The sequence below is a fragment of the Physeter macrocephalus genome, chromosome 13 (genome assembly GCF_002837175.3).
Source record: "Physeter macrocephalus isolate SW-GA chromosome 13, ASM283717v5, whole genome shotgun sequence".
Lineage (NCBI taxonomy): Eukaryota > Metazoa > Chordata > Mammalia > Artiodactyla > Physeteridae > Physeter > Physeter macrocephalus.
The window spans coordinates 67,937,496-67,964,703 of NC_041226.1; the positions used below are offsets into that span (position 1 = coordinate 67,937,496).

At 40.7% G+C, this 27,208-nt stretch overlaps 1 protein-coding gene and 1 pseudogene across 1 annotated transcript in view; both read left to right on the forward strand.

Moving 5' to 3' along the window:
• The window catches only part of LOC112064774 (probable palmitoyltransferase ZDHHC24), a 65,162-nt pseudogene extending 38,453 nt beyond the window's left edge, over positions 1-26,709 (forward strand).
• Positions 1-27,208, forward strand: part of HS6ST3 (heparan sulfate 6-O-sulfotransferase 3) — a 676,187-nt gene that overhangs the window by 453,007 nt on the left and 195,972 nt on the right. The gene's annotated exons all lie outside the window — the stretch shown is intronic.

Consider the following 27,208-nt stretch of genomic DNA (forward strand, 5'->3'; position numbering starts at 1 on the left):
AAATATGAGTGTATTTGAATCCTGGGCAATGAGGATTGGTCTCTGCAGTGCAAGTGAGGCAGCTTTTTTCCTGATTCTGATACCAACTCTTTTGTGTGTTCCAAACCATCCACTTCTATGAGAAGAGCTAACAATAGTAACTGTGTCCCAGGCACGGGTGAGTCATTACTCATAAAAATGGCAGAAAAGCAGTTTTCCAATGCTAAAAGTGACATTAATGATATATAATAATGGCTCAGGATATTCTGGCTGCAGGCAGTTATGCCGGCAGCAACGGCTACAGCAAAGCACCGTTGTTGGGTGTGCTGGAAAGAGGTGGCCCTATATCTGATGTCACATCCAATTCCTTAAACTACTTAATCCAGGTGATTTGTAGATCATCTTTAAAGTTGAGATGGATTCACCGTCTCAACTTTAAAGATGATCTAGAAACAGTCTAGAAAGATGGTCTAGAAACAGTCAGTCCCGCCGTTCATAAGTAATATTTGCTACTGACATCCATATTCAGTACATATTTATAGAACACCGGATTATTTTTACAGGCGTAATCTTGTTGTACCTTTGCACCTCCCCTGGGAGTATCCTGTTGTACCATTTCTTTGTAGATGGAGATGTACTCAAGGAGGTTAAATATCAAGGAGGTTAAAGGTCACACAACTAGCAATGGTACAGCCTGGCCTGGGCTGCCTCTGACTGCAGAGCTGGTACTGAAGGGCGTCAGCTGATAGGGTCTGTGTGGCAAAGGAGCCACTGACGGATGAGTTGAAGTGGCTGTGTTTATGAGTAAGGAGGCAAGGGAGGAGCCTAAGAAAAGCCCTGAGGATGCCACACCGAGGGGGAAGCCCAGCCCTCCCTGAGTTTTCAGCGAAAGGACAGTCCTCACAAGCTCAACGTTTAGAATGGATTGCTGGGAAAATTTACTGTCTTTCAGCCACAGCCTCTCAATTTAAGTGATCCCTCAACAGTCTTGGCCAGTGCACAAGCAACGGTGTCTACTTTGTGTCTCATCATCCCAAGCCCCTAGTGACCTGCTGCACTGGGCCAGGTCTGTCCAAACCAGAGCACACTCAGGTGGTTTCTGCCTTCAACACAGATGTCCTGTAGTTGAGTAATTGAGTATTTTCAGCATCTACTCTACCTCTCTGCTGCTTTTGACTCCCAGCTCAGACCAGGAGCAGAACAGCATGGAATCAGAGTGCAGACTTTGGAGTCAGAGAGCCAGGGTTTGAATCTCAGCTGTGTGACCTTGGGTAAGATACCTAACCTCCCTGTCCCTCAATTGACTCTTCTGTAAAATGGGGACAATAATAATGATAATAATCTCATAGGGTTAGTGAGAAGATTTAATAAGGATATAAATGCTATACCTGCTTTGGGTCATTCAATTATTATCCAGAGGCTGATATGTGCATATATGTGTAAGTATCATTTTTCTTTAAATTCTTCTTTTTCACTTACCTCAGCCTTTACCTTTCTGCTCTTTTCCTATCTCAATCTCCTCCCAATGCTCTTTTATTTTCTATTTTACAAATGACCAAACCATCAAGTCTACTCTCCACTTACTTAACCTCCAACAGTTCCATCTTTGAAAAGAAAAAAACTACGTTCACAGCTTTAATTATCACGTAGGTTCTGATAATGCTCAACCTGAGATGCATATTAAATAGGATTTGTGAACTCACTGTGTGCCAAGTTCTGAGTTCCTCTGACATGCTCTTTTGTTGATTTCTCTCAAAGGCAAGTATGTTATTATTTTGATATTAAGAAGAGAAAGTTAAGTTTCAGAGAGATTTACTAACTTGCCTTCAGCTTCCCAGCAGGCAGATAACAGTTATCACTGTCTGCTGCCTGCTGAGCGTAAGAGGTTCATTTTTCACAAACCATTTACAGATTCATTTACAAAGAGTATAATAACGTTCTGGAGAATTTGTGCTGTATGGCAAGGGCCAGGTAAGGGGAAATGTTTAACTTAAAAAGACCAAGTCCTATAAAGAGCCCAGGGCCAGTTGGAAGTTCTTGGAATCCTCTTTTAGCCGTTTAAGATCGATGTCAGCTCAGGCAAGTCATGTAATCTTCTTGAGCCTCATTTTCCTCATCTGGAAAATGGGAATCAATATTGTTGATGTGAGAATTAAAAAATGGAAACAGACATGAAAATTGTAGACTTTATGTTACAATAGATATGTAAGTTTTATTAATCTTATTATCATTTTTCAGACCAGTAGGTTCCACCTGCAATTTAAGATGTAGATAGGGGAATATTAATTAACTCTTGGACAAGATGCATTCTGAATACCTGATATAATTTTGGCCAAGGAAAGATGAAGAATGGTAGGCTTGTGCTTTTGGAAAAGCATGTTCTGACTTTAAAAGGAAGCTCTATTAGTATCAAACTGAATTTGGGGGCCATTTTGACCAATTTCTAAGTGAGAATATAGACAGTCAATTAAATTTTATTGGTCAATAAAGCTATGTGTCACTCCATTCCTCTTTTCCCAGCCTAGTTTATCGCACTGATATCTAACTGGTTTTTGTGGATTTTCATCCTGATGAAACTAGACTATAGGAAGAGGTGTGTGGATTATATCTTTGGTTCATTTAATGAGCCAGGAAAAGGGGGTGTAGCTCTCTCTTTAATCAGCAGACCGCAGGCTGTTTCAATGAGAATAACCCAGGTGCTGATCACCTTAATGACAACACTATTTTAGAAAGCGTTTTAAACACATTATACTGTAGATTATTCTATTTTTTTTCCCCTAATGGAGCTGTCCTTGAAGGACCATTATGCTATTCCTTTCAGATGTTTAATAAAGCACGAGATTATAATGATCATGCTTGAGAATAGGTTTTGTACAGCTGGGAATTGCAGTGTAGCAATCTTCTATTAAATCATCAAGACGCTAAAATGTATCTTTAGTGGAATGGTAATGCGGATTTTATTAAATTGGTCTAGTCGGTATTGCCTATGATCATTCATATAATTTTATTTTTAATTATTATCATCCTAATCAAAAAGCATGTATTCAAGATTCCTTTGTGCGTATTCCAGGGTTGAGATCTAGGAGAGTTTCAGCGCAGGCCCTCCACAGGCTTATAATTGGAAACAACCCTGAAGTTTATCTAATCTAGTAAATGAAGGACAGATACATTGTTCACTGTAGATGTTGTAGATGTTGGTGTGAGAGTTTGAGTGTGGGCTTCTGAGTGTGCTTGCTTGGGTTCAAAGATGTGCAGTGCACTTAGTACTAGGCTACCTGTTTGGGCGTGTTACTTAATCGCCTCTGAGAACAATGTGACCTTGTGAGCATTAAATGAGATGATTTGTATTAAGTAAACCCTTAGCGTTGAGCCCTTAGCAAGTGCCTAAGAAATGGTAGCTTTTTATAAGTATGATGCTGAACATTACAGATAATGTTTAACCAGGAAATTTAGATTTATTTCCCACACAATTTCTCAACAGTCTTTATTACACTGTTCTTGACATTCAGATTTTTTTAAAATGTAGAGTCAAAGGTCTGACCAGGTGAGTCGAGTCTCTTTCTTTCAGAATTATAACAGAAAAAAAAAATTTTGTAGCAAATGAATTTCAGTGACGTAATTTTTATCTCGTTTTGAAAAAATTATTTACTTTCCTCCCAATATTATTCCAAATACATGTTTTACAGACAAGGGCCTCTGTGGGTTGTGTTGCATTGTATACACACAACAGGCAGGAGGACAGTGTGACTGGGCTCAGCATCTCTCACCCAGAGGGAAGGAGCTAGGCGCTCTCCATGCAGTAGGTGGTATTCAGGCAGAGGACTTCAGAGAGCTTATAGTTCCGGAAACTGCAAAAGGTGCCTTGGTTTTGGTTCACAAATGGTCAGGAGGGGAGCAGAGAGAGAAAGCCACAAAAGCGGAGCTCTGGGATCCAGACAGAAGCTCTCAGGTTTCCTGGTTAAGAAAGAGAAAGCAGGAGCTATACTGAGCAATGATCCAACTAGGCGAAACGAAAAAGGAGCCTCAGGATGGAAAGCTAGTCGGCAATTCAACCAATAAAATGTTTTCTTTTGATCTCAATTTAATTTTTTAAATAAATCAAACTTGTGATGATCTTACATAGAGCTTTTAATAAAAAGGATCCCGTGACACAGGTCTGGCAATGGCTTAGGCAAGGGATTTCTTTCTATCACATTGTTTCAGATCCATTCCTGATTAAAGGGTGAACCTATCACACTTACGTGTATTATAAAGGACTGAAAAAAAACCTTAAAAAGAAATCAAACCCCAGGTGTCTCAGATAGTGACAGAGCAACAGCATTTGTTTGGCTTTGAAAGTTATTATTATTTTTGATCCCTGCTCCTTTAGAATGAACACCCATTAGCCTTAAAAAAAATTCTTTAAAGCTGCTCCATTTTCTTTCTTTTTTCTTTTTTTTTTTTTTTTTTTTGCGGTACGCGGGCCTCTCACTGTTGCGGCCTCTCCCATGGCGGGGCACAGGCTCCGGACGCGCAGGCCCAGCTGCCATGGCTCACGGGCCCAGCCGCTCCGCGGCACGTGGGATCCTCCCGGACCGGGGGACGAACCCATGTCCCCTGCATCGGCAGGCGGATTTTCAACCACTGCGCCACCAGGGAAGCCCAAAAGCTGCTCCATTTTCAAATATTTACTTTTATGCTTGAAGAAGTCTTAAAGCAGTGGGGAAAAAAAACCACTTCAAGTTACATTTGGGAGGAAGAAACTGAAGTACGTAAGAAAGGGAAAGGAGGACAGGTAATAATCCACAGACCTGACTGGCAGATGCTCTAGGGGGTGTACAGGTATAGGGGACCTGTGATAGTCCCACAGAATCATGTCACTTTATGTAGCTGCTCAACAGTTTCGAAAGTGTGCCCTGCTCTTTGGTGTAGCATCCCAGCATGGTAATGACACCAGATGAATGATTGGGACGGAATATGCAACGAGGGATTGGAAAGAACTTAATTGTGCATCTATTAGGTGCAATACGTCGTGTGGCCATGTCTTCATGGAGTCCCTCCGAAGTATGTATTATCATACCTTGTTTTCTTTTAATGTTAAGTGACTTGCTAATGCTGTGTTTTGGGGAGCCCTGCCTGATGCCAAAACTCATCACCTTCCTTTATGATACAGCCTCTTTCTGAGATGATGGGCTTCTGTAAGAGAAGTAAGCCCAAGGAGACGTTAATGCATGCCCTCCACTCCTTCCCTTCCCGTTGCTTTGGTCCCAAGTGTGAGGTCTGTGCCGTATCTGTACGGCCAGCCTGTGAGCAAACAACATCTTGACTTTTCTCCTGCCTCTATTTATTGCCCTGCAGATAACACAAAAAATAATATAATTGGCTGTAGCTTCTTCAGATATAAATGATAATGGTACATATCTAGTTTATGACCTTGCTCATTTTTCACTGCCCAGAAATAGGAAAAAGAAACTACTTTGTTGTTCCTTGCAATTGAAAATGAACTAACAAGTTCAGCAAGAGGTGTGAACTGCATTTTGAAAGTTTCTTTAGAGCATGAGTAATTAGACAATTTAGCACAGTACTTCTGGCTGATGCATTTTGTAGAACTTTCTTCTACCTATTCAGGAACTCTTTGGGAAAAAAACTCAGACTGCATGCAGTTTATGTGTTTTTAAGTGAAGAAAGTACATACTTACTATTCGTTTGTCTTATAAAATTACTTGAGATTATTTTTTTTCCCTTTATGGTGAACTGCTGTAATCTGTCTTGGAAAGTACTTTTAAAAAACCAAAGACAAAGTTCTGTTTCCTTCACAGATCATTGGGTGCTTTGCCTTAGTACCTTGCATAATGAATGTCTTGTTGGCCTACTGTTTAAGCACCATTTAGTCGTGAAACCAGAGGAAATTCCCTATTTGACCAGGAGTGACTCTTTAAAACCATAGCAAATACACATGAAAATAAAAGGAAAAGAAAGCACAAGGTCATGAGAATTTGTGTGGGGATGCTTTCTCCATGAAAAGATCTGGGCAAATCTAAAATAAAGAGCTCTTAATTAAATTCACAGAAATAACAGACTATCTCATTATACCGAATCTTCCCTCATCCCCATCCTGAGTTTTAAAATAAGCAAGCTATTCCTCATGACCCTAAATAATTACTCAATTAACTTCTGGGTTAGTGCTCAAACATATCAACAAACACAAAACCCGAATTATTTAAAGAACTCATAGTAATTAAACTTTCTACTAAAATCCATGGGAAAATACCCATTTTTCATGTGTACTTGCAGAATAAAAGCATTCTCTCCACCTGTCTCTTTGATGAGAGAAGAAATTAGAAGTGCTGTCGTGGGTGTTATATTAGAAGGACAAGGTCAGAGGCCATGGTCACATTGCAAGCTGCAGCTACAGTGCTTAAGCCAGCATGTGTGACAGAGTGAAGAGTCTAAAGTGTGGAGAGCTCAGGACTCCTGGTTGACATTGTGGGTTGGCCACATACATTTATCTCTTTCCTCTTCCAAAACACTTATAAAATGAGAATAAAGGAAATCATGAAGTATGATGCCTCCAGCTTTGTTCTTCTTTCTCAGGATTGCTTTGGCTATCTGGTGTCTCTTGTGGTTCCATATATTAGAATTATTTTTCTATTTCTGTGGAAAAGGCCATTGGAATTTTGACAGAGATTGTATTGAATCTGTAGATTGCCTTCAGTAGATGGACATTTTAACAATTTTAATTCTTCCAATCCATGAACATGAGATATCGTTCCATTTATTTGTGTCTTCTTCACTTGTTTTTATCAATGTCTTATAGTTTTCAGTGTATAGATTTTTCAGCTCCTTGGTTAAATTTATTCCTAAGTGATTTTTGTTGCTATTGTAAATGGGATTGCTTTCTTAATTTATTTTTCAGATAGTTCCTTGTTAGCATATAGAAACAACTGATTTTTGTAAATTGATTTTGTATCTTGCAACTTTACTGAACTCGTTTATTAGTTCCAACAGTTTTTTGTTGGGGTATTTAGGGTTTTCTGTATGTGAGATTTATCATGTCTATTTAACTTCTTTCTCTCTTATTTGGATATCTTTTTATTTATTTATTACAAAACTACAGAAATCAGAACAGCAGGGTACTGGTATGGAAATAGGCACATAAACCAACTGAACAGAATAGAGGGCCCAGAAATAAACCCACACATACATGTCCAACTAATCTTGGTCAGCGGTGCCAAGATACACAATGTGGAAAGAATAGTCTCTTCAAAATGATATTGAGACAACTCATCAATCACATGCAAAAGAATTTAAATTAAGACCTGAAAATGTAAAACTCCTGGAAGAAAACATAGGGGAAAATCTCCTTGACATTGGCAATGATTTTTTTGGCTATGACTATAAAAGCGCAGGCAACAAAAGCAACAATAAATAAGTGAGACTACATCAAACTAAAAAGTTTCTGCACAGCAAAGGAAACAATCAACAAAGTGCAACCTACAGAAGGGGGGGGGAAATATTTTCAATCCATACATCTGATAAAAGGTTAATATCCATAATATATAAGGGTCTCCTATAAATCAATCGCAATAAAACAAGTAACCTGACTAAAAAATGGGCAAGGACCTGAACAGATGTTTTTCCAAAAGAAACATACATATGGTCAACAGGTATATGAAAATGTGCTCAACATCACCAACCATCAGTGAAATGCAAATCAAAACCAGAATGAGATAATCATCTCTCACCTGTTAGAATGCTTATCATCAAAAAGACAAGAGATAACAAGTATTGGTCAGGGTGTAGAGGAAAGGGCACCCTTGTATATCGCTGGTGGAAATGTAAATTGGTACAGCCATCATGAAAAACAGTATGACGTTTCCCCTCAAAATTAAAAAAAATCGAACTATTACCATATTTCATCAATCTCACTTCTGGGTATATATCCAAAGGAAATGAAATCAGTATGGCAAAGGAATATCAGTACTCCTTTGTGAGACAATGGATGTGTGAATTAATTTGATTGTGGTAGTCATTTCACTCTATATATATATAAAATCATCATGTCGTACCCCTTTAAAAATCACGTTGTACAACCTAAATATATATGCAACTTTTATTTGTGACTCATATTTCAATAAAGTTGGGAAAAATAAAATGAGATGGACTTCCCTGGTGGCTCAGTGGTTAAGAATCCTCCTGCCAATGCAGGGGACATGAGAAGGAGCCCTGGTCCGGGAAGATACCACATGCTGCGGAGCAACTAAGCCAGTGCACCACAACTACTGAGCCTGCGCTCTAGAGCCCGTGAGCCACAACTACTGAGCCCATGCACCACAACTACTGAAGCCCGTGCTCCTAGAGCCCATGCTCCGCAGCAAGAGAAGCCACTGCAATGAGAAGCCTGCGCACCGCAATGGAGTAGCCCCCGCTCGTTGCAACTAGAGAAAGCCCGCATGCAGCAACGAAGACGCAACGCAGCCAGGAAGGAAGGAAGGGAGGGAGGGAGGGAGAAAAGGAAGGAAGGAAAGAAAGAAAGAGAGAGAGAAAGAAAAAGAAAATGAGAGTGAAGGAGTAAAAGAAGCATTAACCCACAAGAACCAACATATATGGAAAAAACTTACGTCAATATGAAATAGAAAACATCCCAATAGAAAAATGAGCAAACAGAACAAATAGGCATTTTTCAGAAGAAGAAAGGCTTTTCGTGGCTAATGAACATGGAAGAAAGTGTTTAAGTTTAATCTCATTGGGAATCTGAGAAGTGCAAATGAGGAGAAAAATGAGATGCCATTTCTCGCCCACCGGATTGGTAAAAATTAAAATGTCGTATATCATGTGTTTATGAGAAGGTAGTGAAACAAAAACTCTCATATACAGCTGGTGGGAATATGTACAACCATTTTGGAAGCAATTTGGCAGCATTCGTGAAGATGAAAAATGTGCATATACTCTGTGACCCATAAGGAGTTCCACTACCAGGTCTCCAGCACAGAGAAACTGTCACTCATATGCTGCAGAAGGCATTACCACAATATTGTTGGAAATAGAAACTAGGGACGCAATTAGGTATTCTGTAATATATTCATACTACAGTGCTTTTAACAAATTCTACCATTTGACTCTGTGAATCTCTAAATTCAAGTACCTGGATACTATGATTACTCTTTCATCACATAGTCCAATTTTAGACCATAGTATAGTATTACCAATACAAAACAGGTTATATCTGAGAACAGTGGATTTAGGAATGCATTGTACATACCATATGCCATATATTTTAATTTATAGCAGCTATGATTATGTTTTACTCTTATGCTTATCTTGCTGAAAACCTTAGTCTGAATATCTCAAATAACCCTTGGTTGCAATCCACTGCGATCTGAAATGCATTCTGCTTTGCCGAGCTTTAGTCACTTCAAAAGTAAGGTCAGTGTAGTCGATGATAAATTCCTTTGAAAAATCATCCTTAAGTGTGGAATTTACAAGTAAGGAATTTGTTTTCTTCAGAAGTAAGAATAAGGTCACACCGTCTAACCACACCTGGAGATTCTGCTAGGGCTGGGTTAACCTCATGGAAAGAGTATTTCTGTCCTGGTTTAAGGTTCTGAAACGGATTTACAGTTGATTCACTGTATCTGCGGGTTCTGCCTCCATGAATTCAACCAACCTCGGATGGAAAATATGCAAAAAAACAGAAAAAATTCCAGAAAGTTTCAAAAAGCAAAACTTGAATTTGCCATGCAATGGCAGCCATATACATAGCAATTGTATTAGGTATTATAGGTAACCTAGAGATGATTTAAAGCATAGGGAGGATGTGCATAGATTATATGTGAATGCTCTGCCATTTTATGTAAGGGACTTGAGAATCCTCAGATTTTGGTATCCAAATAGTGGTGCAACTGTACTTCATTTTCTGTGTTAGTCATGATCCCACAATGAAAGACTGAATGGCTTTTCCTTTATACTTCTTTCTATTGTAACACGAACAATTCCTAGCATCGTACTGGTGTTCAACAGCTACTTCCCAAACTACTTTAATAATATGACAGAGAGGAGAAGATGCTTTGCTGAGCTGTTGGCTTTTAGCTTGGAGAAAGATGATGACATCTTCCCTGAAGATTTGACGTTATAAGTCTGGTCTTCATATTCTCTATTGTACCCTAGGACAAGCACCTTGCTACAAATCTGAAGAGGAGACTGATACCCAGGAAGTCAGAGCAGAAAGATGGGAAAAACCTGGGTCCTTGATGATATCTTTCACCCAGCCCTGAGCCCATCCACACTCTAAATATCCTATTTATGAAATAATACTTTTGCATGATGTTGGACTTTCTATTATATTACTTGAGGCTGGAAGCATCACAATGGATAGCATTTTAGAATAAGCTAACTTTGCAGTTATCAAACATGCTAAAAATTGCACATGTTTTATCAAGCCACCGACATTTTCCTCTAACAGAAGAGTAAGAGCAGGGATAACAAATCAGATAAACCTTAGAAATAGGAACGATTGAATATTCAAATTGAAATGACATAATGATACACTATTCTAGCCCTTTGCTTTAAATGGGGAACTTTAGGCCCAAGGAAATACAAACGTTGCTCAGGGTCACTCAGCAAGTTTGTGGCATATTGAGATTAGATCTCAGGGCTGGATGGGCCACCTCATACTCTCTCTATATGGTGTCAGTGTCAGAGAGACAGCGTGTGTTATTAAGAGTGGAGACCTAGGTATTAACACAACAGATTCCATTTCTGGGTGATCATGAGTGCTCGCCCACCTAAAACTTCATAGAATCCCTTTCCAACTTATCATTAACTTGAAAGGATTGTATAAGATTGAGGCATTATTATTTTATGTTTCATTTTATAGGAATATACAATGTCAACACTTCCAGTGTTGTTTATACATAATTAATAATTATAGGTACTTCAGGGATTTGAGGATTTTTTTAAGCAATAAATATGCCTCTGGTTTTGTTTACATGCTTTCTGATTAATGCAGGAGGACCTGTGACACTTGCTCATTTCATCCTCTTTTAATTGTGAAATGTTTTAGCCTGCATTTTGGCTCTGAGTTTTCACACAGCACGGTTTCTGCACTCATACCTCTTTGCCTAGTTAATGTTTAATGTCACTTGTATTCTTACACCTCTGGATATTAAGCTACAGAAAGGTTTTTCAGTGATATAAATTATAGCTTCCATCAGAATTGCTGGTGGATTTAATATCCCAGATTAATGTAAGGCTGAAATCTAAGTGGATAGCACATTAAAAGGATGAACAAAGACTCATGCACTCTGGTTCGCAGCCTAAATGAAAGGTCAGGGAGTTGAGCCTCTGGGTCAACACATTATGTTTAGGAGGGTTTTCATCACCCACAAATCTAACGACCCATTAGATCCTGACTATCCACTGGCCACTCCCACACTAGTTCAGTCAATAAACATTTATAGAACTTAATCTATGCCCACAGTATGCAAGAAACTGGGGAGCATATTGGCAGGTGTAAGGGGCAGGGGACCAAGAAGTAGCAGAAATATAACAAGGAATAACACAACAGCCCTGGCCATGAAGAGTGTGCAATCTAATGGGTGAGGTAGCTAATCAAGTAATTACAGCATATTATGGTCGGTGATACAGGAATGGCTTGACCAAAGTACTTTTGAATGTAGATGAGTGTACAGTTGGCCTTCCGTATCTGTGGGTTCCATATCTGTGGATTCAACCAACTTCAATTGAAAGTATTTGAAAAAAAAATTTCAAAAAGTTCCAAAGAGCAGAATTTAAATTTGCCACAAGCTGGAAACTGTTTACACAGCATTTACGTTGTATTTACAAAGCGTTTACATTGTGTTAGGTATTATAAGTACTCTAGAGATGATTTAAAGTATACAGGAGGATGTTCATAGGTTATATGAAAATACTGTGCCATTTTATACAAAGGATTTGAGCACCTGTGGATTTTGGTATCCCCGGGGGTCCCTGCAGATAGTGAGGGACCACTGTACATTTACTTAGGTCTTCTCTGAGAAAGTGACATATAAGCTGGGTATTTAAAGATGAGTAGAATTCTGTAGGTGGAGAAGAGAAGGGAGAAACGGACTATTTCAACCAAAAAAACATACTTTGCAAAGGAATACTAGCCAGAAAATTGTTGTTGAAGTAACCATGAGTAAGTAGGTCAGGAGGTCTGGGGGTGGAGGATATGCATGGTGAGAAATCGAACTGAATATTCTAAATGATAAAGGGCTGATAGAGTGACGGCAGGAATGCTCACTTAATCCGTTCACAGCATTATTTAAAGCTCAAGGCTTCTTTCCTCCTCTCCATGTACATTGCTCAGCTCTACATGTTGATCAGTCATAAGTCGTCTGGTCATCCTAATCTGCTGTCACTGGGCAGTTATACATGTGCACGCACATCAGTCAGAAAAGATCTCCCTTCTATTACATACAAAGACTAAGAGGTGACATTTCACCACTAAGAAGCCCCAAACTGAGCCGTGTTGAAGCTCGTATTTATAGCAATGTAAGGTCAAGAATAAACATGATATTGCCATACAGGTAGGGTAAGGTGAAGGAGACTCTACAGTTGAACATAAGTGCATGTTTATTTCAGCTTCCTCTTTATTAATAAGTTTATAGCATAGAGTCATTTATTATGCATGTATTTCTCCATTTAACAAATTAATCTCCAAGATTCTTTCTTTTGGTATCTCTGCTCTCCCCACCGAAGTGAGGCTCACAGTAATTGTTGCCTGAGAAAAGAAGATTATCCATGAGTTTAGGTCTTGGTAATGTTAATGGTAGAAAAGGAGCTGTCATTTTTCTTGCCATTAGAATGACTAAGGGATATTTGACTCAGTTTCATTTATAAATTAAACCTAGTGTTTAGGAAAAAGAGTTGGAGAAACCAAAGATAGGTTGAGCATTTATACTCATCTCATATCAACAAGGATTTAAGGTATTGAACACACGTACTGATCCATGAAATACTGAAACAACCCACTGAAGGGAAATGCAGAGTCCCTGGAATCCGGTAAATGTAAGCCCCAATCGCACATATGTGTAATGTATACTTTTCTCTTTGAGGTCACTGCACATAAAAAAATATAGACCCTGGGAATGAAAGAAAAATGACATTAGAGCTCATCTAGCCTAACCCAGAATGCTGTACTCTTCCTGGAGAGCATGTGGAAGAGTGAAAGAGTACTTAGCAGGGGTCAGAGGACCCCTGGGTCCTGGTCCAGGATGTAGAACTTAGTTGCTACTATATCTTGGGCAAGTTCCTTCACCTCTGTTTACCCTCACATCACAGAAGTCTGTTGGGCACAAATTAGAAAATACATATGGACTCCCTGTGAGGAGTGGAGATGAATCATTATACTATCATTATCACTTCAGTAAGAGCGTTATTACTTTGAGAATTCTTGATCATTTAACTAGAACTAGACTAAAATTGACCTCTCTACTCTCTGTAGTCAAATGTTTTCCGTGCAAAATTTGGAATAAATAAGATTTGATGGCACATTTTTGATGTGCAGACGTATTTTCAAATGCTTTCTGATGCCATTTGCATGTAAACAATGTATCTGCTAATTACAGATGAGTTATTCGGTTATTAAAATAAGCCCTACAGGACTTACGTTTGACAGTATCTAAGTGGTTGCTTTCACTTACTTAAGAATAATCGTTATGTATTTCTTCCAAAATAGTTAATTTCTGACTTTATTTTTTACCAATTCGCTTGTCCCCACCTTGTACCCCATTCTCCCCAAAATGGTCCGAATCGATAAAGCTTTAGTGCACCGGTTCAGCCAGTGCTTGACACAGCTTTTAATTCTACAGTCTGTGAGCTATTGGTGGTGCCTGGGTCCCTGTTGGCCTGTGATGAACATTACAGACACATGAGCAACACCCCAAGGCAATGACTGTTTATCCATTATAATTACAAGGAGCAATAATAGATATGTTGAACAAATCAACATATAATAAAAAAGTCATCTATTTCAGATTTTCAACTGTGGTGTTTGCATTTACATTTAATGTGATTATCTTGCTCGATGAATTCCTTTTCAATGTTATAGTGACGCCTCACCCTGAAGACACAACTCGAGGTCAAGGTGCAGAGGAAAGAACCCTAGACTATATGGGTATACTGAGTTCAGTCCGATTCCTGCCACCAGCTAGCTGTGTAACACAGAGGAAGCTGCATCACCTCTCTGGACCTCACTTTCCTCATAGATATAAGGTTGAACTTGAGAATCTCTCAGAGTCATTTTCCAGTCCTATCTCCCGGTTTACTCTTGATGGGAATAGTGCTTTCATATCCCTCACCAAAGAGCCTTTTACACCTCTCTCAAACTTTCGTATAACAGAATATTTAGTCTCTCGTTTAAACAAACAGACGAGGAAATCAGCAAACAACAAGCAAGATCTCAGCGGGGCAAATTATTAACTCAGCTAATTAAAAAAAACACCAGTATTTTTTCTAAAGCAAGAAGCCCACGTTTTAGCCCTTCCTCTGTCACTGGCAAATTAAGCGACCTTGTACGAGGCACTGTAGGGGGTTTCCCTGGTGGTATTTCTTGAGTGACAGGTCTTAGGCGCTCATTAAGATGCCAAGTGCTAATGTAATGTGATATGATTCTATGCAAATGCTCTGTTATCAGTAAGTCAGGTGCTGGGTTAGGAACAATATAATCTCCCTTGAATAATTGAGGGCTGCTATCTTATATTTGAGTTGATAATGAATTTTCTCTGTCGAGTGATTTTTCACATTTTTTTCAATTTTGATTCACTATATGATATAATTGAATTAGAAACTAATGTCCTTATATATTTTTTCCTTCCAAATTCTTTTTTACTGCCTCCAAAGATTCAATTTGGCTGGGAAATGTTTTTTTTTTCTTATTTATTAGTGCATAAGCATCTTCCAAGCAATATATATGTGTGTGTGTATATATATATATGTTTATGAACAATGCAATCCATATTTTGCAAAGCATATTGGCATATGAGCCTTTTCTAAAAGATTTGTCTATGTTATTATTTTCATCTTCACTAACTGGCTATAATGGAAGTAGTTAATCCGTGTTTGCTACTTTATTCACCACTTTGAAGTGTGTGTGTGTGTGTGTGTGTGTGTGTGTGTGTGTGTGTGTGTGTGTGTGTGAAATGGTTGTACCTTATGGATTAGCTCTCGGCAGCAAGCCCACTTACAATTTGTCATGCCTTGTGATCCTGACAACACATCAAGAGGAGGTGGTTTAGGAAAACACAGATTGTTTGCTAATTCCTACTGAGTGGATTTCTTACTAATTATTTTTTTCCTTTGAACCTTCCTAACATTTTCTTTAAAGGTAATTATTGTGTGGAAAGAATTTTTTTTGATTGAGGAAATATTAGCTTTCTTTAAATCTTTTTTTTTTTTTTTTTTTTTTTGCGGTACACGCGCCTCTCACTGTTGTGGCCTCTCCTGTTGGGGGGGGTTTGTTTGTTTTTTTGTTGCTGTTGTTTTTTGCAGTACGCAGGCCTCTCACTGTTGTGGCCTCTCCTGTTGGCGGAGCACAGGCTCCGGACGCGCAGGCTCAGCGGCCATGGCTCACGGGCCCAGCCGCCCCGCGGCATGCGGGATCCTCCCGGACCGGGGCACGAACCCGCGTCCCCTGCATCGGCAGGCGGACTCTCAACCACTGCGCCACCAGGGAAACCCTAAATCTTATTCTTTTTTAAAGTATGGAACTAAAATAAATTATTTAAAACTCACTGTTTTTTACAAAGCTGTTTAAATAGATTTTGGTATCTGCTCGTATAGTTAGAAAACTTTTCTTAGAATTTAGGCTTCTCATCTATTCCCTTATGTTTTAATAGATACATACACAGAGAATACTTTATTTTCTCATTTCAAGTCTTTAACATTTAAATAATCAGCCTCCTTAAAACGATGGAAAATTGGGTCTTTGAGTTTTAATAATCTCATAAGAAGTAAGAACAAAATGAGTGAAATTTTTAGTCTTTATTGGTCATCGAATCAAATATATCTATGGAATAAAATGAGATAGTGTGGTTTAATTGAGGGGCTTTATTAAATTACCTTAAACAGAACTTTAAAAGAGCTTGCTTAGTTTCTATTTCTTACCTGCTATTTTTTAAAAATAGTAGATTTCAGGAAAAATAAACAGTTTCAAACCATACTGGTATACTGTTCAAAAAAGGAATAAGTTCAGGTCCACTTTTCTCTTTATGTGCTGATTAGATTGCAGTGTAGTCATTTCATGCGAACCACTAATTTTTGAGTGCTTTGCGGATGCCCAGAATTACTAAAAGAGGTATCAAAGAAGGCTCTTGTCCTTAGGGAGCTGACACAGGAGTCTTGGTGAGATAAGACAAGTGCCCCAAAACACCCAGAGAATATATGCATGTTAACTTTCAGAAAGAAAACCAAGGTAATGAACAATGTTGGTGAGATGTACAGAAACAATTTAAATAGGAAGTGAAATGAAAGAAAAAACAATCTGGATTGAAGAAGAGAAAATGTGGTAAAGGAGCAGGAAACAAAAATGAGACTTTTGGGGCTGTTGGCCTAACTGGGACATAGGACTGAAGTGGGGAACAGGGAAAGAGCTTTGAAAGGTCTCTGATGTTTGCTACAGAGGCGTTTGCACGTAATCCAGTTTTGGTCACAGTGTTAGATGCCAGCCAAGTCACCTAAGCAGGTGAGGTCTTACATGTTCTGTGTAAAGAAGAAAGTTTCTATTCAACTCCAGCTGTTATAGCCAAGGGTAAATGCAGATCCAGTGCGGCCAGATCTTCAGATCTTTCAGATGCAGCCAGACACCCAGATTTTAAAGAAAATGCTCTTAACCTTAAATATTGACACTTTTTTACTACTATGTGAGCCAAATTGAAAATATCTGCTAGCCTGACACAGCCTAAGAATGACCAATTTACAATTCTTTACAATGATAAGGAACACTGGAAGGTTTAAACCTGAGGGTGTTACTGAACTCAGGTCCGGTGCTCACCACTCGAAAATCAATAACCGACAGGCAGTTTTTGGTAGAAAAAGGAAAGTTGCTTTTAATCAGAATGCCAACAATCGGGGGAGATGGTGGACTCAGTGTCCCTCAAAAACCACCTCTGAAGATTCTGCTCGGCCATGAAAGTTTTTAAAGGGAAAAAGGGAAGTAATCGCAGTTAACCATTGGGATGGGGGTCAGAGTCCTTGACATGCCCCACTGTGTGCAGACTTGTGGACTCAGACTCCTCCTGGGCTTTCCTTAGACGCTGTCTCGTTCACACAGTTTGTTCGCGAGATTACTGAAAGGGAAGCTAGGGAAGAGATCTGGTCATCTGTTGATTACTTATTCTTCATTTCCACTTCTTTGATCTATGGAAAGAACCAACAGGTTAGGCAAGGTATTGTGTGATCAAAAGACTTGAAAGGTGTGCTAGGGCTGGAGATCAGTGGAGCATGGGTGTGACTTGTTCAAGGTTACTAACAAGACAAAAGGGGCCCCCCACCCCGTGGAGAGCGCTTTCCTGCCAAAAGCTGCTTCCAAATCCCCACTTGTCAGAACATCTTTCTGTTTCTATGGGATTATGGGCAAAGGTCCGTCTTCTGTAACTTCTTCCTGCTGATGTAGGGAGCTGTATTCTTAGAGTGGAAGATGTCTGCATGGGTTTGTAACATATCTTTGCTGACAGTTTAGTTGCCTGTTTACATACACAAGCAGAACAAGCCACAATTATTTTGATGCCCACAAAGATATAGATTATTAGGAGCAGTGGTGCTAATGCCATTCTCTTCAGGCTGTTCTTGGAATTGTGCTAGCCGTAGACTCAGTACTGATCAAGATGGAGCAGCTTATGTCATGGCTGCAGCCTGGTCATCATGCAGTTAGCATTTTCCCTCTGGTGGCAGTTACAGTATCTGTAAAACAACTCTGGAATGTGCATCAGACACTGAGTCTGTGACTCTATTGTGCTAATCATTAGCTGCTTGAGCCTGCACTTTGTGACTCAGGGGACCCTGGGAGACTTCAGCTTTTCTATAAACAAGAGCCAGGGGACACGGAGGGGACTTCGTGGTTGGGGGGTGCTGCAGGGTTCTGCTTGGTTCCAATCCCCCCTTTTCTTTGATACTCCCGAGGAGAATCCAGTTTAAGATAAATGCAAAAGAAGTGACAGAACTTGTATATTTTATTAGTTCACATTTGAAGGTAAAAGTCATGCAAGAAGCCTATCCCAAGATTTTGAACTTGGGGTTCCTGGTTGATGGGGACAGAAAACAGCTTAGGGGGCAATGAGAACCAATTTATAATATATGTTCCTTCTTTTAGTAAAGATACTAGAGGGATAAGGATAACGTGAAACTGGTTGGAGATTTTAAACTAATGAGAGAGAGATATAAGTGTCAAAACTGATTAGGTACTTAATTGATCTCCTGTATAACCAATATATATTTGAACACATGCTTCTTTCACATATAGAACCCATTCGTGCACAACCTTGTATTTTTGCATTTGAGAAGTATAGCAGGTTGGCTCATTTCCCAAGTACATATGATGCTATGTTTATCTGTGCAGATATCTGTCCATTCATGCATGCATAGAGTCGCCAGATTTTACAAATAAAAATAAAGGATGCCCAGTTAAATTTGGATTTCAGAGAAACAACAAATAATTTTTTACATAAGTACGTGCCAAATATTGCAGGGGACTTGTTATACGAAAAAAATTAAATCATTCTTTGCTGACTTGAAAGCCAAGTTTAGCTTGATATCCTGTATTTTATTTGGCAACTCTACCCACTCATACATCCAGGCCATCACCCTATTTCTGTTGGACCACTGCTGTAGTCTTCTCACTCAACCCATTGGTCTCACTTTTGCCCTTCTAACAATTCATTCTCCACACAACAGGCAGGGCGATTTCTTACAAGCTGATTATGTCATCTCTTTCCTTTAAATGTTTTAGGAGGTTCCCTTTGTAGTTAGAATAAAATTCAAACTCCTTACCATGACTTTTAAGGTCCTAAATGATTTGGACCACGCCTCCTCCCAAGTGTTATCTTGAATGCACCACTACCTGCCCAGACTTGAAGGTACTGTCCTTCCTCCTAGCTAAGTTGAGCCCCTTTACTCTTCTTTATTTTCTTCAGACCACCCAAACTGATTTGCACCTTGCGGCCTTGGCTTGGAAGCCCTTTCTCCAAAACGTTGCTCACCTGGCTTTCTCTATCATCATTCAGGTCGTAGCTCCAATGGGACCTCCTCAGGGAGGCCACCCCTCATCCCCATCTAAAATAGAATGAGAAAGTCTTGGTACTCTTGACATTAGGGGCTGGATAATTCTTTGTGGAGAGCGGTTGTCCTGTGCATTGTAAAATGTTTAGCAGCATGCTGGACCTCCACCCACTAGAGTCCCTCAGCTGTGACAATGACAAATGTCTTATCTAATGTCTCAAAACAAAATCACCCCTGGTTGAGAACCACTGAAGTAACCAGCCCCCTTTCACTTGATTGCTATCACATTATCTTATTTTCCTAACTTCTTAGCACTTATCACTCTGCTGTTTTTCTGTTTGTATTTATTCGTTACTTGTTTATCCTCTCTTTCTCTCTCACTAGAAGAGAAACAATCTGTGCAAGATGTGGTCTGTTTTATTCACCGCTCTATCCCTATTGTTGAGAACCATGCCTGGCACATCGAGGTGCTCAATAAACATTTATTGAATACATGCCAAATAACTTCCGATGACCTTTATTGTAAAGGTAACACACCCAGGCACTGCTGGGCTTAGGTGGAATAACAATGAACAGGATATTAGGCCAGGTCTCTTGTCTCTGATGTCTTAGAGAGAAGCCCAATCATGAACTCCATGCTATACGTAATAAGAATTACAGGCCCTACAGGCTACAGGCATCTTGGGTTCAGATTCAGGGACGCTAACCTTGTGACAGTGCCTGGGTCAATCCCATAAAACAAAGAATTGTCCTGCCAGAATGAGAACTTTGTGTCTGAGAGAAACTCAGGGTTGAGCCATCCATGCCTCACCTGCAGAGCTGGGAAGAGTGTCATGGGGCACAGACCCCGTGGAGGAGAAGTGGGGAACGGAGCCCCACAGGTGAAAGGGTACTCAGAAGCAGGAGGGAGGTCCAGTGCTCGGGAGAAACACACGTCTCCTATAACGGGAAAGGTGTCAGTGGGAGGCTACCAAGGACTTCCAATGTGGAGGTTGGAGAACTTTATGAAAATAATATTTAGATAACATTTTTGCATTATGTCACTTGGGTTAACGCTGAGGAAATATAATTCTCGCTATTAATTATGGTATAATTTCTGTACTACCCTTGGCACTGCTACAGAGGACTTCTTTCTTCATTCACAGTGTTTATCTTCTAAAGTAAACTTAAAAAAATTGAAGTCTATCATACACATTAAGAGGTTCACAAATCGTTAAGCGTGCAATGCAGTACATTTTCACAATAGGACACTACCCACGTAACAACCACCCAGTTCAGGAAAAAGAACGCGGCCAGCACCCCAAACCGGCCCCTGCCTGACTCAGTCACTGTTCCCCACTTTTCCCCCAAAGCGACCACTATGCTGATTTCTGTCACCACAGTGATTTTGTCAACCTTTAACGTTTACATAAATGGAATTGCAGAGTATATGCTATTGTGTTTGCCTTCTTTTGCTCAACTCTATGTTTGTAATATTCACTCCTGTTGTTTTTATAGCAGAAGTTTGTTGATTTCCATTGTCTTTATTATACCATTGTATAAATATGTCACAACTTATTTATTGATTCTGTCTGGATTGCTTCCTGGTTTGAGCTTTTACAAATAGTGCATCTATGAATATTCATATCAGTGTCTTTTGTGAGTATATGTATGCATTTCTGTGGGGCGTATACCTAGGAGTGGAATTGTTGGGCCATAGAGTATGTATATGTTCAGCTGTAATAGATACAGTCAAGCAGTTTTCCAAAATGGTTAATTCCACTTACATACGTGAGAGTCCCATTTGCTCTACATGAGGACAGAATTTTTTAAAAGGCAGTAACTTACAGGATTAGGATACGATGAAAAAAAAAGTATTGCCTTAAGAGAAACACTGCCTACTCTGTAATAATTTTACGCATGCTTGGCATACTTCAGCGTTTGTAACAAAGCTGATCACTTCCTTTTGTGAAATTTTACCCATGTGCCTACTTGAACCTACTTCAGACCAGATAATGATGGTAAGTATCTACTGAGTCTAGGAAATTCAAATTATCCCCAGAGTACTGGGGCTACGGGAATAATTTACTTTGTAAGTGTACAGTGTTCCTTTAACTAAATCATAAAAATCATTGCTGCGTTATATGAAAAGTTTATGAGGTCACATGAATGCTTGCTTACTGTGCATATGGTGAGAGCTGTGCATTTCAAGTTAAATATAGGAGCAGTTCTGGCTGTAAAGAAGTAGTTTAAGAAATCAAGAGAACTATAAATGGCCATCTGCTCTCTTCTCCATTTTTATTTGCTGAATTAACCCAGTGAAATATTTTAATGAATAACGGGTTGATATTCCATCTGTTCATTAATTTTTTCAAACTATACAATAATCCATCATTTTTACTGAGTGGAAACAATTTGCTACCTTGTAAAAATATTTTTTAAAATAGAGGCAGTGCGTGTAATTCAACTTTCCATTAATTTCAAGTGCGTTTTAGAGATGGAGCTAACTGAGAGCATCTTTTGGGTCAGGGTGCTGGGGAAAGAATTTCAGTTCTTTGAGATCACAATGCATATTGGGTGATGCATATCTTTGTTTTATAAGATATGTATGTTTGAGCTTATTCGAAAAGAACATAGAGAGAACCTTTCTCTGTATAGCCAAAGGTTGCTGAGATGGAAATGGCATCAATGATAATATAACACTTTGGCAAAAAGAGTGTAAGGATTAGTTCTTTAAAAATAATGTAAAACATATGTCACTATCGGAATGGAGCTTATGGCATTCCAATTCTGTACTCAATGCTACGAATCTAAAGCAAGTGGAGCATATGAATGTGTATATATGTATGTGTGAGTGCACGCAAAGGCACACCCTTAAATTAAAATTTCATTTAAGTATATTTTAAATTTGTTTCTGGGTTTTGTTTTGTTTGTTTGTTTTTGCTTTTTCTTTTGATTTCTCTTTAGTTGCCATGGCACATTATATGCTTTCAGGCCACTTAAGGTTCACGTGTCCAGGAGCAGATGTCAGCTTAATGGCATCTTTAATGCCTGCTGTGCCACGTCCACAAGTAAATTCCCTGAAACAGGATTTGGCCAGAGGGTTCAAGCTGACATTTGGAGAATTGATGGATGAGGTGAGAGGTGGAGAAGAACAGGGAAAGAGCTTTAAAATAATCCAGTGTTGACGGTTTTTAACATTTCTACATCATTTACCGAATATTTTCTCTTCTGGTGGCTTTCTAGCTCAATCAGTTTTAAATAATTTATCAACAGATTTTTAAAAGCCTCTACTCCAGTTCTTATAGGTTTGGGGACCTGAGGGTATTCTTACCTATCAGTAGAGATATATTATTCCCTTTAAAGGTAAGGGGTATTTTGTACAGAGGGAATGGAAAATAATTAATAACAATGTTCCTGTGGATTATAGGAGCCTCTTCTACATTAATATTGTTTTGAAATAATGACGAAATTCTGAGAATCATGACAACGTACCAATCACCAGGTCTAAAGTAGATGAACCATCTTAGAAGCACACATTTTAGTCCCACCATATTTGGCTTACGGCTTCTTTCTCCTGGGCAGAATGGATTAAAGCCGTAGCTTTTTAGTTACTCCTTAGACCTGTCTATGAAATATTACATACTTTTATTTTCGTAAGTCTCTTGGGCCTCACATATTGTTCATATGATCTCCCACAGCCAATTTTCCCCCATATTACTAACCAGAGTATCTAGTAAAATTGGGACTCTTGTATCCCAATGCATAAAGTTAATGATATATTATGAAGTTTTTCAAGAGAAGGTTCCATTAAAATTTAAAGACCAGGCGAAAAAGAAACAAAAATTAAATGAGTCAGTGTTTTAAATGATTCAATATAAGAAGTCAAGGATTTCTGTTTGGAGGAATATGAATATTAAAATGTTTGGACGGATAGCACTAGATTGTAAAGAGAGGACTTCTCCGTGGGTTATGCCTTGGGGGATTTTTATTTTTCATTTTTAACGTCCTTGTAAAATTCAGTTTCAAAATAGACTATGAATGTTTCTGAGAACCTGTGGTCAGAGAGATGACAGTGCAAAATGTTTCTATGAGCTACAAAGCATAAATAATAGATGGGTGTTTATTGATAACAGTCCAATATAATGCAAATGCATATGACGTGCATCTTACGGTAGCGAACTGAGTCCATCATGGCGATGCCAGGACCAGAACCCAGCTGACACTGCCTCCCAGTGTGTGCCAGTAGATTCCTCAGTAGGTCATGTCTGACACAGTTATGTATTTTCAAGATCCTAGGGACATTTTCTTCAATGACGAAGAGGGCCTATAACAGAGGAAAAATCATTATGTTCTATGAAAAGTTTCCCATGAGTTTAATGGAAATAATTCCATTCAAACATACTTGAATTTGAAATATACAACACTTTAATGTTTCTCATAAAATATGTTGATAGAAAATATTCTAGGAAGGGCAATACAGCCTTCTCCTTAAATCTTCAAGAAAGCATACACGATAGAAGTTCTTTTCCTTTCTCTGCTACAGAGCTCTTAGGTAAGCTGCATGACAGCAGATTTTGTGCTGTTCTTCACCAACATATCCCTAGTGAGAACACAGTACAGGGCACACAGGCTCATAGGCGGATCTCAGGACACAGACAGTAACATAAAGCAATGACTCTGGGCATGGATTCTGGCATCAGATAGCCTGGTTCAAAGCCCAGTTCCTACAGCTAATGGCTTCTGTAGCCTTAGGGGAAATGACTTAATCTCTCCAAGCTTCAGTTTGTGCCTTTGGGGATAAAGTTAACGACCTCCTAGGTTATTGTGAAAATTAAGATTTTATACCTAAAATATTCAGTTCCATGAGTGGCAGAATTTGTGCTCCAAAAAAAAGGTAACTGTGTCATATACTAAAGCTTGAGCTCTTCCTGCCCCAGGTAGAATTATTTATTTTTAAGCAAAAATTTTGGATGGAGAATGAGGCTTACGCATGAATATCAAAAATACTAGAGAATCTCTCAGGGCATTAGTGATTTCCAGCGCCCCCAATATGATAGAGCTCTCAGAAATGCCAGGGACTGGCGTTATTCCCTTACGCAGTCAGTCACTGATAGCTGATTTATAAGTTACTGTTGGGTTCTTCCTTTGTTCGTTTGCCTTAATTGTGTACCATGGTGTCCAGAAAGGAGAAATAACACCAGAAGCTTGAAATCCCTCTGAGAGTGAAGTATGTTTATCAAAATCCATAAAAATTTTCGATTATACAATCTGTTCCATGAAAAAGCCTGTGTTGATTATCATGTTAATTAGAATACCTTCTACTCTACTGAAATGTACTATACAATCAATATTTTACTGCCTTGTATCTCAAAGCACATAATTTCTAGTTTTCTGAAATGGAAGAGACAGATAGTACCAAATCTTTGTGTTATAGCCGGTTCCCCAGAGAAGCTTGTAGCTGTGCTAAAAAAAAAAAAAAAAAAAAAAAGAGAGAGAGAAAAAGAAAATCTTAAGGCATATTGCCTGAACTATATACTGGGATATCATAGAGACATTTTAAACCTTATCATGTAAAGCTCAAGGGTATTACCTTCATAATCAGCCAAAGAAACGTATCAGGCTTAAAAACAAAAGCAAAAAAACTGGAGACACATCAATTCTCCCTTTCATTATAACTTTCTTTTCTTTTCTGTTCTTATTTACCTATCAACATTTTATAAATGAAGAAAAATTTTTACATAGACATTTCATTTCATCTGATGAAATGAAAAATAAAATTATAAGATTAACATATTGTAAAGAGAGCACTTGATTGTTTACATATCAAAAGATTTGAAATGATACACATGTTAATTTCATTGGGACAGAAATATTTTTATTTAATGCAAGTAGTGTGTTAGGAACTGTAGACCCACTGACATAAATAAGATAGGATCTCTGCCTTCAAAGAGGTTTCAGTCTATTTGATGAAACAAACAACTATATACAATAACTTAAGGTGAAATGGAATATGTGTGACAAAAGTACAAAGCCCAAAGCCACCTGCCGCGAAATACCAGAGAAGCCTTCATCAGAGAATGGGAAATCCAAGTTAATCACGGAAGGATTAAGTGACCTTTTCGTAGGCCTACAAGAAGAGGAAGTACTTCCAGGAAAGGGAGTATCATGAAAAAGTCATCCACTGGTGAAGGTTTGGGGACCGGACAGTGGGTCGAGCTTGGCTGGAGCAGAAAGGGCGCGGACGAAATGCATGCGGTGTCAACAGGACCTTGAATGGAAGGCCCAGGGGACTCACTTTACAAAGTAAGCGGGGGCCACTGCGGACTTCTGAGGAGGAACATGATCTGACCTGTGACGGGTAACGCTTCCCCTTAGTTTGCGCGTCTCAGTCGATGGCAGCTTCATCCCTGCAGAAGCTTGGACCCCAAATCCTGGAGTCATCCTGGACTCCTCTCCCTCTCACCCAACATCCCTCAGTCAGGAAATGCTGAGGACTAACCTAGAAGATAACCCGAACCTGGCCACATCCTATGTTGCCCTCCGTCTTCAAAGCTACGTCATCACTCACCTAGCCTGCTGTTTCCTCACCGATCCTCCCGTGTTTACTCTGAACTCCTCGCCTTCCGTAGAGTTTCTTCTCTACACAGCAGCCAAGGTGATCCTTCTACCACAAAACTCCAGCAGCGGGAAGCGGCGGGGTACCCGGGATCCACCGCTAGTGGGTCCAGGCCACGGGGCAGCCCCGCGCGGCGGGGAGCGCGGAGGCGGCGTCCGCCTCTCGGGCCCACCGCGCTGTGAGCCGCGGCCGTGGGCCAGGAACTGGCCTACGTGCTGGTGCTGGGTCCCGGGCCGCCCCCGCTGGGACTCTTGGCCCGGACCCTGCAGCTTGCGCCGGCAGCCTGCCAGCTGCTCAACCTACTGGGCAACGTGGGGGGCTCTTCCTGCGCTCGGACCCCAGCATCCGGGCCGTGATGCTGGCCGGCCGTGGTCCGGGCCAGGGCTGGGCTTGCTGCTACCAGTGCCGAAGCCGGAGGCCACGGCGCAGCGGGCATTGCTCCGCCTGGCGCCGCTGCATCCTGCGCGCGTCTGCCGCTTCAGGCCGCGGGCGTCCTGCTGCACGTCCGTGTGCTGCCGGGCCCTGACCCCTCAGCCCTGCTGCGAGCCCACGCGGCCCTGCACGCCGCCGCGCGCCTCCTGCTGCCCCGGCGCAGCTGCGCACAGCCAGTGTCTCCGGCGCACCTCGCGCTGCCCTTCGTGACCGACACGTGTGTGGCGGGTGCACCGCTGTGCGCGGCTGGACTGCGCTTCCGTGGGGTGTTGCTGCTGAGGGGCCAGACCACGTGGGAGCGGGCTCGGGGCCGGCGCTCTTACGACCCGGGCCCCTCCCGCAACCTGCAGGCGGCCGCGGGGCCCCGCCGGGTCCTTGTCTGGCTCTGGCCCTTCCCGGCCTCCCCGTTGCCGGGGGACGGCATCAGCTTCCAGACCACAGCTGATGTGGGACTCGTGGCTGCCTGACTCCAGGAGGAGCGTGAGCTGTACAGTGAGTGGGGAACGGGAGAGGGGACTCATTTCAGAGCCACCCCCAGCCTCAGAAGGGGCGGCAGGCTGGTACTTGATGCCTGCTTTCGGCAACTCCAGCCCCGCCCGTGGCCTTGCCCTTGCCCGGCTTGGACTCCTAGTGTCCGGGGCTTGGGCCCTGCGGCGCTGCCTCTCCCGGTGGCCCCTGAGCACAGCGCAGGGTCTGGCAGGGGGCCGCTCGGCCTGCCCAGCTGCCCCTTTGCCGGGTTAATAAAGTGCCCACTTGGTTCTCGGACTCCCTCCGTCTTTGTGGGTTTCTGGACCTTCCCTGTTGCCCGGGCTGCCGTTTTTGGTTCCTCTGATTGGCAGGCCTGGGAACCACAGAAGGCCTGAGGGTGTGAGGTGCCAGGGCTCTGCCTCCTGCGGCCTTGGGGCCGGGGGTGGCCGGCAGCTTAAGCCAGAATGTAGTGATCCAGGGCATGAGAGTCCAGAGTTC